Raw genomic sequence first — 12906 nt, forward strand, 5'->3', positions numbered from 1 at the left:
TTTATATAGCTTGTCTTATATTTATGTTGTATAATATAGATATATAATATACAATTTATACTGTACGGTACTATAAAAAATACATATATATTTCTCCAGAAGAAAGAGAATATCTAATAAACTAACATCCATAGAGGAACAAAGACATTTGCCCAAAAGCTTCTCCCTGCCACCCTCTGCCAATAAAAGCTCCAAACCAAGTTCATTTCTCATTAAACAGCAGTAGTTTCAATGGTATTTAAACTGTGCCAGAGCATTTTTAAGAGAAAAATGTACAAATGCTCTTTCTGAAATAACCACAATTCCAAAGCCTAACAAGGATTGCACACAAAAACTCATAAATTAATTTCACTTACGGATACTGAATCAAGAAACAAATGACCAAATAACAGCAAATACTAAATATAAGAGATGAATAAACAGGGTACTTGGCCTTCTTGTACTCAACTCTACTTGTGGAATACAGTAAGTCAAAAAGATCAACAATCTGTAACAACAACCAGGTAAATGAGAAATAATCGTATTCTAAAGACAGTAGAGAATCACAGAAACAACAAGGACCAGATAAAGAAAAAATCCAGAAGAGGAAGAGCTCACCTAGATCAGCTGAAAATCACCAGTTGGATATAGGCTAATAATCAGCTTCTCTCAAACAGAGGAACATGGGAAGAGAAGCCAGCAAAGCTTGTGGTTAGCGCAATAGGTTAGAAATTACAAGAGCCGAAAACATAAAGCAATATTTTCCCATGAGACATTTGCTAAATTCTGGGGTGTCCAGAGGGGAACAGGGTCAGAAAGACAGAGTGAAATATTCTTGTCTTATAGGTGTTTGGGAAACAAAGCCTCATCAGGAGAGGTCTGCCAAACAGATGACCAGCCTTCCCCTAAAAACATTTGCCAAATTTTAACCTTCTTGGGATGATTGCTTAGCTCAAAACCTCCAAAAGGCAGGACTTTCTGGGCAAATCAGGGGTGAAAATCATCTACTAAAGCAGAATCCAGCCTCAAGCCCGCTCAGTCCCTGATTGCGTTGAAACAATCCTCTTTTCACCTTATCTGCCTAAAAGAAGGAAAAGGCAACCCTCACTGGTAGAGGTATCATCTGCAGACTTTATGATTCTGAAAAAATATGAAAAATGGGCCAGGCACAGTTGCTCACACCTGTAATCCCAGCACTTTAAGAGGCTGAGGTGAGCAGATTACCTTAGGTCAGGAGTTTGAGACCAGCCTGGACAATGCGGTGAAACACCATTTCTACTAAAAATACAAAAATTAACCAGGTGTGGTGGCAGGCACTTGTAGTTCCAGCTACTCAGGAGGCTGAGGCAGGAGAACTGCTTGAACCTGGGAGGCAGAGGTTGCAGTGAGCCGACATCAGGCCATTGCATTCAGCCTGGGTAATACAAGCAAAACTCCATCTCAAAAAATATATCTATCTATACAAAATGTGTTTAAAAAAAAAACAATTAGAACTCATAAGTTTAACAATTAGAATATAATCAAGTGGACTTTCCACAATCAAAAATACAATGACTGAAATTCAGAACTTGTTTTTTTTAAAGAAAACTATATACAGCAAAAGATAAGATTAGTAAACTCAAAAACAATATAAAGCACAGACAGAAAAACGAATGGAAATAAAATAAAACATAAGTGAAATTTGGGACACAGTCAAAAGATCTTATATATGCATAATTGGAGTCAAGAAAGAGAAGACAGAGAGGTAGGGCAGAGCAATATTTGAAGAGATAATAGCCAAGAACTTTCTAACACTGATGAAAGATGTCAACCCTTGATCCAGAGATTCAGTGAACCACAGGGAAGACAAATAAAAAGAAAATCACGCCAAGACATATCTAAGGTAAACAGCTGAAGACCAAAGATGAAAAAGAAAACCTAAAGGCAGCTAGAAGAAAAAAGTAGGCCAGGCATAGTGGCTCACATCTGAAATCCCAGCCTTTGGGAGAATGAGGTAGAAGGACTACCTAAGTCTAGAATTCAAGACCAGCCTGAGCAACTGATATGGCTTGTCTGTGTCCCCACCCAAATCTCACTTTGAATTGAAATAATCCCCATGTCAAGGGCAGGGCCACATGGAGATAACTGAGTCATGAAGGCAGTTTTCCCCATGCTATTCTTGTGGTAGTGATTAAGTCTCATGATATCTGATGGCTTTATAAATGGGAGGTCCCCTCCACAACCTCTCTTCCCTGCTGCCACATAAGATGTGCCTTTGCTCCTCATTCAGCTTCTGCCTTGATTGTGAGGTCTCCCCAGCCATGTGGAACTGTGAGTTAATTAAACCTCTTTCCTTTATAAATTACCCAGTCTCTGGTATGTCTTTATTAGCCTTGTGAGAACAGACTAATGCACTAACATAGCAAGACCCCATCTATTAAAAAAAAAAAAAAAAAAAAAAAAAATGTTGTGGTCCCAGCTACACAGGAGGTTGAAATGAGAGGACTGCTTGAAACCATGAGGTTGAGGCTGTAGTGAGCCATGATTGTACCACTGCACTCTAGCCTGGGTGACAGAGCAAGACCTTGTCTCAAAAAAAAAAAAAAAAAAAAAAAAGTATATTAACTTGAAGATAGCCATAGTTAAGACTGATGGTTGACTTTTTCAACAGAAAATATTAGCCAGAAGACAATGGAATTATATCTTTACAGTATTAAAGTAAAATATCAAGTTAGGATGCTATATCCAGCTAAAGGTTCTTTAGATCTGAAGGCAAAATAAAGATAAATGCAGCAGGGGGAAACGCTGAGAAAACTCATCCTCAGTGGAGAAGCACTAAATGAAATACTATAGAACATTTTTTCTCAAGCTGAAGAAAAGTGTTTCCAGATAGAAGCACAGAACTTGAGGAAGGAAGACATAGCACTGAAAAGAATAAATATGTAGGAAAAGATTAAAAAATATTTTCTGTTTGAAGCAAAAAAGATAATAATGTCTTACAAACTTTATGACACATGTCAAGATAAAATTATACAACAACAATATCCCAAGTGCATCAGTCTGTTCTCCAACTGCTTTAAAGAAATACGTAAGACTGGGTTATTTATAAAGAAAAGAGATTTAATTGGCTCATGGTTCTGCAGGCTATATGGGAAGTGTGACAGCATCAGCTTCTGGGGAGACCTCAAGAAATTTACAATCATGGCAGATAGTGAAGGGGGAGCAGACACATCTTACGTAGCCACAGCAGGAGGAAGAGAGAGAGGGTGAAGGTGTCACACACTTTTAAATAACAAAATCTGCTAAGAACTCACTCACTATAGTACCAAGAGGGGATGGTGCTAAACCATTCATGAGAACTCCACCGCCATGATCCAATCACCTCCCACCAGGCCTCACCTTCAACACTAGGAATTACAATTCAACATGAGATTCCGGCAGGGTCACCAAGTGTGGGAAGGAGTAACAGACTTAAGGATACATAAAGAAATCTTTAGGGCAATCACACAAAGTACAATTAAAAAGCTAATAAATAAGAACATAGAATAGAAAGATACCTGATTAATCCTCAACCATGATTTGTTCTTCCTTTCGTTTTGTTGATTTCTATTTTGAATGATGTTATTAGATGCATGTAAGTTTCAGTTTTTAGGTATTCATGTTAAATTGATCATTTTATTATAAGAAAGTGTCTCTTTTTCTCTCTAGTAATACTTCTTGCGCTAATCTTTAGTTTTCTGATATTAACACAGCCACACCAAGTTTATTTGGGTCAGTATTGCATGGTACAACTTTTTTCATCCTTTCGTTTTCATCCTAACTTTATCCTTATGTTTAGTATGTATTCACTGTAATATACACATGGGTCTCAATTCTTTTCATTTAATCCAAAAACCTATTTATGTTTATTACTGACACAGTGCATTAAGTCCTACCATGTTGGTATTTATTTTCTGTTCATCGCATCTGTTCTACTCTTGTTCCTTGTTTTCTGCCTTTTTCAGGATTGATCGTGCATTTTTCTGTTCCATTTTTCTCATCTGTTAGCTTTTCATTGTACTTTTTATATGCAAATTCTGATGTATATATTACATCTATAAACACATGCATGCATATGTATAAATTTATATATTTGTATGCCTCCTATCTCTATACTCTGTATAAATTAAAGATTTCTGCACTTTTATAAATAAGACGTTAGCAAATATATCAGCCAATTGAATTCATCAGCAAGTGAAACAATAACATTCACCTTGACCAAATGGGCCTTATTTCAGGAAGAGAAAGATGGTTCAGTGTTTAAAAATCCAATTCAAATGATGATAATTCTAAGGAGAAAATCATGTATTCACGTCTGTACATGTGCAAACAGAACTCAACAAAATTTAACAACCCATTCTCGATTTTTCATAGTCAATAACATAGAACCCTTAAATATTGTTTGTTTGTGGTGGGGGGATGTGACTCAACCTCAAAAACAAAAAGTATGCTTAATCAAGAAATACTAAAAGCTTTTACCCTGAAGTCAGGAATGAGACAAGCATTTTCTCACTATCATGCTGTTATTCAATTTTATACTTGAGATATTAGCCAACACAATTAGAAAAAGAACAAAATCAAAAATATAAAAAATGGATAGAAGGAGGTAAAACTATCACTATTTGCAGGTGATTTGGTTTTATGCCTTCAAAAAAAAAAAAGAGGAATAAGTGAAAACAACTATGAAATCATGAAGAAACTTCAATAAAATAGTAGGATATATCAAATTAATAGAAATCAATAGCTTTTGTTTATATAATACAAACAAATTCAGTTAGACAATGTAATGAGAGAAAAGACTTCATTTAAAAAAGCAGTACCAAAGATAAAATATTTTAAAAATAGATTTAAAAGAAACATGCAAACTGACATTAAGAAACCTTTTAAACACTCGGAACAACAACAAAAAGAGTTGAATAAATTGAAATCCCTATCATGTTGTTAGATAGGAAGACTTAGCTTCATAGGGTTGTCAATTTCCCTTAACTTATAAATGTTAACATATAAATGTTATCCCAGTAAAATTCTAAACGAAGTTTTTAATCTATGCAAGGTGATTCTAAATTTTACATGGAAAAATAAGAATAGACTAGCTATATTTCTGATATAAATGAGGAATAGTTATACCATATATTAAAATATATTTTAACTCTTCAATAATTAAAACATTATGGTAGTGGCATATGACTTATCAGATGGACATATGGCACAGAATTGAAATCCTGAAAAATATTCAAATCAGGCAATGATTTTGTTTAGAATTAAGGTGGCACCTCAACTATATGGGGAAAAGACAGATTATTCAGTAAGTGATGCTGATAACCACCACTTCTGGATTTTGAATACAGACTTCGCATTTATAGTAGAATACATTCTGACTGTGTCAAAGATTTAACTGTACAAAGAAAAAACATAATACTAAAACAAAAATGGGAGAATGAGGAAGGCCTTGCTAACCACAACTCAAAATTTAGAAACAATGAAATAAATGAACAATTTCAACTGCATGAAAACCAAAAACTTTGCATAGCCAAAAGCAATTAAAAAAAAAAACCTAAGTAAAATCAGTAATAAATGACAGAATGAGAAAGATGTGTAACTCACATCACAAACAAAGGATTAATTTCCCTAGTATATAATAAGCTCCTGCCAACCGAATCAAAAGGAAAACAACCCAATAGAAAAATGGACACGGATATCGAGAATTTCAGGAAATATACATGGTTCTTAAACATGTAAAAATAGGCTCAATATCAATCACAAAAAGAAACATACAAATTAAAAGCATATATATTTTTTTAATTTATCAAATGGCAAAAATCCAAAAGTTTTAAAGCCAAGTTTGTCGGTAAGCTTTGAAACATAGGCACTCTCTCTGATACATTGCTGCTGAAAGCATAAATTGACATACCCCCTGTAGAGGGTAATTTGGCAACATCTGTCCACATTAAAGATGCATTTATCCTTTGACTCAGCAGTTCCACTTCTAGGAATTTACCTTATGCATAAACATAATTGTGTGCTGAACAAAGAATTGCAGTTATCCACAGCAGCATTGTTTGAAAGTAAAAGATTGCGAACAACTTAAATGTCCATGTACAAGGGATTGTTTGGGCACATTTTAGACAGCAAACATTAGTAAAGAAAAATGAGGAAATGGTTTATGTGCTATGATGAAAAGCTCTCTAAGATGCACTGTCAACTGAAAACAGCTAGGAACACCGCACTGTGTTTCACAAATCAAGTAGAAAGAGTCGGGAGTGGGGAAGAACATATATTCTATTTGCTTGTATGTGCAAAATCACCACAAAACTCTAGAAGGATAAAGAACAAAGTAGTAACAGTGTCTTTAGGGTGGGGGATAAGAATTGTGCAGATGGGGTTTGGGTGTGGTGGCTCATCCCTGTAATCCCAGCACTTTGGGAGGCCGAGGTGGGAAGATCACCTGAGGTCAGGTTTCAATACCAGCCTGGCTAATATGGTGAAACCCCGTCTCTACTGAAAACACAAAAATTACCCGGACGTGGTGGCCCGCGCCTATAATCCCAGCTACTGGGGAGGCTGAGGCAAGAGAACTGCTGGAACCTGGGAGGTGGAGGTTGTAGTGAGCCGGGATTGCGCTACTGCGCTCCAACCTGGGTGACAGAGCTAGACTTGGTCTCAAAAAAAAAAAAGAAAGAAAGAAAAGAAAAGAAAAAAGAATTGGTGGATGGGAAAGGACACTTTTCACTGTGTAACATCTTGTTGATTTTTTTTAAACCATACAATGCATTACTTATCCAAAAAGTTAAATAAATAAAACGTTCAGCTATGTGAAAGAAGCATAGGACAATATCCCCCTCTCCCTCTCCTTACCCGAGAGCAGCCTGGCTCCCGCAGAGCTGAGAATTGAGCACGTGAGGTTGTCTTGGTTTCACGGAGCCTGGGGTGGGCACAGCTGAGTCCCTGAAGGTGACATGACTTGCTCAGGCCTGTCCAGTGAAATCAAGGGCAGTTCCAGGGCTGGAAGCACAGGGCTGGGACATAGCCTCCGTCTTCTCCAGTGAGGAGGCAGATGCCCAGGGGCAGGACGCTTCTAGATGACCCCCAACGGAGCCCACCATTGCCGCGTTCTAGAGCGGCTGAGAGGGGCCCGAGGCCAGCCAGCCGGCTCTGCAAAGGATTCTGGGTGACGAGGAGGCACTGTGGGATTTTCTGAACTGACTTCACGTCATTTCTCTATCCCAGATCACCCTCCTCGCCTGGCCTGGTGAGAGTTGAGAGGTCTCAAGCGGGATTACAAAACTGAGAAGGGTCAGAGGCCGGGAAAGAAACTGGCCTCTCCAGCAGGAAGCAGCTGCCCCCAGGCCCTGGCTCCAGGATCTTGACCGGCCTGTTAAAGAAATGAGGCTGAGGCCTGGACGCTGGATTCCATTTTTTAATTTCCCTGGGGGGAAACATTCCATACAGCAACCAGCAGGATCATTTACTTCTTCGGGAGCCTTTTATCGTCCTGTGGCTGGAGATCCATCTGCAGCAGCCCCAGCTGTACGCTGGCTACACTGACCAGCACGTGCAGAGCTGCTCGGGGCCGCTGGCCACCTGGGCCTGGGTAGGAAAGTACTTAATTAGCCACAAAGAGCTCCCTGCCTAAGCAACTCAGAATCACTCAGTCTGTCCGCAAACAATCATTAAGTACCTACCATGATCCCAGCACAATCCTGGGGGCCCCTGGGCTTCCCAGAACTCCTCCTCACGCTTCCAGGAGCTCCACACAACGCAGCGAGTGGCACAAATAGTCTTGCATTGGTCCCTAACTGCTTTTTGCAGCTAAATTTTATTCACAGCAAGACTGTGGCCTCCTCAAAGCTATGGATCCGTGTTTTATCTCCTGATATTCAGCGAGCTCCCAGCGCAGCCGAGAACACACAGCCAGCCATGCAATAAATGCTTGTTGGTTGCCCGCCAGGATCCAAGCTAATAATGGAGTCACCTTATGTTCAGGTAAGACCCAAGGCGGAGCTTCAGCCGCGCCCTGCAGCTATCAGGAACGCTCACTGCAAAAGCTGGCCCTTCAGGTCACCTTCAAGGCCCTACGCACTCTATCTGAACCTGCCCCCCATCAGCCTCTGACCCTGTCACTCACACCCCTCCAGGGACAGTGTGGGCCTTCCTGTTCCTCCAACAGGAAAAGCCGCCCCACCGTCTCCCCTCAGACCCACTGCACTTGCTGGCTGCCGACTTCTGGAATGTTCTTCCCTTAGAAATCCATGGAGCTCATCCCCTAACCTCCCTGGCAGGTCTCCGCTCAAAGAACACCTTCTCTATGAGGCCTCCTTATCACCTTATTCTAAAGCGCCCTCCCCTCTCCCTCCCCCATTCCCCATCCCTCTTTCCTGCTTTATTTTTCACTGTATCACTTACCACGGTCTAAAAACTCTTTGATTTTTCCTATTTTATTACCTGTCTCCTCCGATCTAAGCTTCCTCAGACCAGCGCTTTTTGTGTTTTGTTCAGCTGTGCATCCCCCAGGCAAAGAACGGTGCCCGCCATTTAGTAGGTGCTCAATAAATACTTACTGAATACATGCATTGATTAATTTAGCTGGGGCTCTTTCTTGACGTTAATTGAAGTAAAACCACATAGATTTTACATTGCTTATGCACATGGATTAAAAACACTTCTCTGTATTTCTTTACAGTTTCATTGATGTCGTTCTATTTTATTTGGGTCTCACCAATGACCTTACTTGATTAGATGGGGCAGAAATGGTTATGACCTTGATTTTGCCGAGACAAAAATGAAGACTCTGAGGAGTGAGATTTCCCCAGGATCTTCAACTGGTCACTAGCAGAACCGGGGCACCCAGTTTTCAGGTCGCTATGCTGGGCTTTGTTTACTAAACCTCCGGGATTTGGACTCAACTTCCGGGCTTCAGCCTTCTGTTCCCTGGATTCTTGCTGAAGCTTTCCACTTTGCTTTAAGAAGAGCCCTGTATTTTCCCCTTTCTTTCTCCTCCCTCCTCCCAGATAGCTTGGGGCCCACGGTTCCCCACCCCTGTCCAATGCCGATGGCGGAAGAAGCCATCGCAAGTCTCATCGAGCTGAGCGCCGCGCACCAGGCTGCAGTCTACATTTTGGACTGCGTTCACCAGGTTCTTTCACATTTCCAAGGAGCAGAAACAGACTTGGATCCCCTGAAATAATAGGGAGGTTTTGCCATAATTCACACAGAGTTAAGATAGATAGGATTTCCTAACACAGCCCAACCTCGCGGAAAAGCTGCGGCCCTAGCTCCGGGGATTGGAAGATTGGAACGCAAGCTCGGGGCCCTCCCCCTTCCCTGCCTGGCTGAGTCCTGTCCTCTCTCTCGCCTCCATCCCCTCCTCCCCCCGCATTGGCAGAATGCGCCACGTGTCCCTCCTCGGTGGTCCTGGAATTTTCTGTGCGTCTCTGAATCATGGCACCGGTCTTGCTTCATTGGTTTTGACCGCTGGTCTTGGACTCCTTCGCACACCTTTGCCAACTCATCACCCTTTGCTCTCCAGGACCCACCGGCCGCTTCTAAGGGGGCACCATAGTTCATAGATGGATTGATCTAGGAAGGTGTCTCCTTTATTCTTCCCCACAATTTCTGGGTGGAAAGCCTGGTGGAGGCAGGGGGACAATTACAGGCAGGATTTATAGCTTGGGTGGGCAAGCTTGGGGGTGGAGGACTGTGGTCTCTCTCTCACACACACACTCACAAACATACACACGCGCGCGCGCGCGGAGGGAGGAGGACTGTCACCATTTGTGCCCCAGCTCCATTCCCCACTCCGGATTGATACAGGCATCGCCTGCTTTCTTTGATTTGCTTCAAGAGCTTCTGGTGCAGAGAGGTGGGAGAACAAGGGAGACCCCAACTTGTCGCAGGGCGACTCGTGGCAAAACGCCTGGACCCCGGAGCGGTTTCGCTCCGCTCTTTCCCAGCTGGTGGCCGCTCGGCGGCCCGGGGCTGCGGCATTCGGAGCGCGCGATCCAGCCAGGGGCCGCCACCGAGGGCAGCGCCGAGCGCATGGAATTTTCCACCGCTCGGCGGAGCCTGCAGGATTGCGTCTCATTGGCCGAGCGGTGTCTGTCCCCGCGTGGGTGCGGAGATGAGATTAGCCAGGGAGCCCTCCTCAGTGGGCTTTGCAGGGCTCTGATTAATCAGGTCAGCGGGGCCAGGCAGGGGAGTGGAGGGCGGGTGGGAGTCTGTTTTCTAACCCAGCTCGACTGCAGCCTTTGGACGTCCCCTCGCTGCACCGAAAGTGCGCCAGGGAGCAGGGAACAATCGACAGCAGACTCTGGAATTTACCTATTCATCGCAAAATCCCCCCAGAAACCACTGCAAAATAGGATTATCAAGCTAAACCCTGCTCCCTCCTCCACCTCCTCTTAATCTCCCCTATCTCCCGGTTAAGCCAGAGCTGAAACCAGGACCTTACTCTCTTTGGCCCTGGCATTTAACCCCTTAAACTCTCTTTCTGCAGTGACTTTCACGGATCCCAATCCCGACAGTGATTCAGGACCAAGCCAGTACTCCCCCACGCCTAGGGTGGAACAAGAAATGCAGAAGGTGGCAGGCAATTAGAACTAAGGGGAATGGACCTTACTGTGGGAGAATCAGCTGAAATGCCCACCCCGATGTTAAACTATGCACCAAGACAGAAGACGCCTGACTCAGCAGCGTGCTGGCTTAATGGAATTTATGTGTGAGCCAGTCGTGTTGATTTATGATTTAAAATAGCCCCCTTGTTTTATTTGCTCCTGGAGTGACTGCATTAGGAAGCTCCTTTCTGAGAGCTATGGTTAAATCTGCCACAAAGGCAGCCCTGGCCCTCACAAAATGTTTGATGAGTGAATGAATGCTGTTCCTGGCAGTCAAGACCCTTGAATGAAGGTAGTATGAACTCTAGCTCCTCATCAATGGCTGGATCATACACTTTTTTTTTTTTTTTTTTTTGAGATGGAGTCTTGCTCTGTTACCCAGGCTGGAGGGCAGTGGCATCATCTCAGCTCACTGCAACCTCCACCTCCGGAGGTCAATCGATTCTCATGCTTTCAGCCTCTCAAGTAGCTGGGATTACAAGCCTCCACCACCATGCCTGGCTTATTTTTCTATTTTTTATAAAGACAGGGTTTTACCATGTTGGCCAGGCTGTTCTCAAACTCCTAACCTCAGATGATCTGCCTGCCTCAGCCTCCCAAAGTGCTGGGATTACAGTCGTAAGCCAGGCCCCTCATACACTTCTCATGGGACTTTAGACAAATCGTAATTTACTTTGAGCCTCAGACTCCTTGCTTTTAAAATGAGGCTAATACATCCTCAAAAGGTAAATGGAGAATTACCCTATGAGCCAGCAATTCCACCCGTAGTCATATACCCAAAAGAATTTAAAACAAGTACCCAAAACAGATAGTTGTGCACAAACGTTCAAGGCAGAATTATCCATAAGAGCCAAAAGCGGAAACGACCCAAGCACTCATCAATGAATGAACAAAATGTGGTCCAGTGTACAATGGACTATTACCCAGCCATAAAAAAGGAGGCAAATTCTGACACTTGCTACAACATGGATGAATCTCAAAAACATACTAAATGATAAAAACAGACACAAAAGGCCACACACCATATGTGATGACATATTTTGTGATTCCATTTATATGACATACAGAACAGGTAAATCCACAGAGACAGAACACAGCTGGTGGTTGCCAGAGGCTGGGGGAAAGGAGAATAAGAAGTGACTGCTTAACGGGCATGGGGCTTTCTCTGGGGATGATGAAATGTTTTAGAACTAGATAGAGGTCATTGCACAACCTTGTGAATGTACTAAGTGCCACTGGATTGTGTACTCTTTAAAATGGTTACTTTATGTTATGTGAATTTCATCTCAATAAAAAAAAAAGTTCGAATGGGGCTAATAATAAAAAGACCTGCCCAGCCTGGCATGGTGTCATGTGCCTGTAATCCCAGCTACTGGGGAGGCTGAGGCAGGAGAATCACTTGAACCTGGGACGTAGAGGTTGCAGTGAGCCAAGATCATGCCACTGCACTCCAGCCCGGGAGACAGAACAACACTCTGTCTTAAAAATAAAATTAAATAAATTTTAAAACCTGCCCAAGGAGTAAATGTGATAATCTATAGAGAGATGTTTGAGCAACTTAAAAACCCTATTTCCTGAGTCACTCTATCTTATTTCTAGAGTGGTTCATTAAGCATCACTTTTGCAAACATAACAGCTAAAACTCAAGCAACCTGAGGCCCACCCAGCACCCACTGGAGCACCAACCAGGAACGGAACCTTGTACTGCCATGAGGTTCCTTGGCTAGGAAGCTGCAGCCACGTGGATCCATGGAAACAAGAGGCTTCCTGCTGTTCATCTAAACTCTAGGACCAGAGTCCTGCACAGCAGTCAGTCCTGCAGGCAGAAGAGCTTTGAGGCACCATGAAACCATACTTTAAAAAAAATTTTTTGAGACAGGGTCTTGCTGCGACCCAGTGAGTTCAATGGAGTGCAGTGATGCCACGCCTCACTAGGCTTAAGCAATCCTCCCACGACAGCCTTCTGAGTAGCTGGGACTACAGCTGTGCACCACCGCTGCACCGGACTCCACTGAGAACTCTGAGTGGGAAGACTGGGCGCTTCCACAAAACACAAAATACAACTTTTAAAAAAATCCAATACAGGCTTCTCAGACGGAAGAACCACAGAACTGGTGCTATGGTAGACTGCTCATGCCAAGAGCCAGGCTCCTGGGCTGGAATCTGCCCCAGCTCCACCACCTTCTACGTGGGGGACCTCAACCAGGAGTCGGTTTTCTTACGTCACAAATGGGGCTTATTGAAGCACCTACTGCACGGGGCTGCAGTCAGGGTTAAGCTCAGGAACACATGGGCCAGA

The 12906-nt window shown here is 42.8% G+C and overlaps 1 long non-coding RNA gene across 1 annotated transcript in view; it reads right to left on the bottom strand.

The window, feature by feature from the left end:
• The window catches only part of LOC141582022 (uncharacterized), a 131233-nt gene extending 122939 nt beyond the window's left edge, over positions 1 to 8294 (bottom strand). The window contains exons 1-2 of the long non-coding RNA XR_012514859.1: positions 7680 to 8294; positions 6853 to 7584 (exon numbers count right to left, since the gene is read on the bottom strand). This is a non-coding gene — a long non-coding RNA (uncharacterized LOC141582022). The remainder of the gene's footprint in view (positions 1 to 6852; positions 7585 to 7679) is intronic.
• Between the last annotated feature and the right edge of the window lie 4612 nt (positions 8295 to 12906).

This window comes from Saimiri boliviensis, chromosome 18 (assembly GCF_048565385.1).
Source record: "Saimiri boliviensis isolate mSaiBol1 chromosome 18, mSaiBol1.pri, whole genome shotgun sequence".
Taxonomy (NCBI): Eukaryota; Metazoa; Chordata; class Mammalia; order Primates; family Cebidae; genus Saimiri; species Saimiri boliviensis.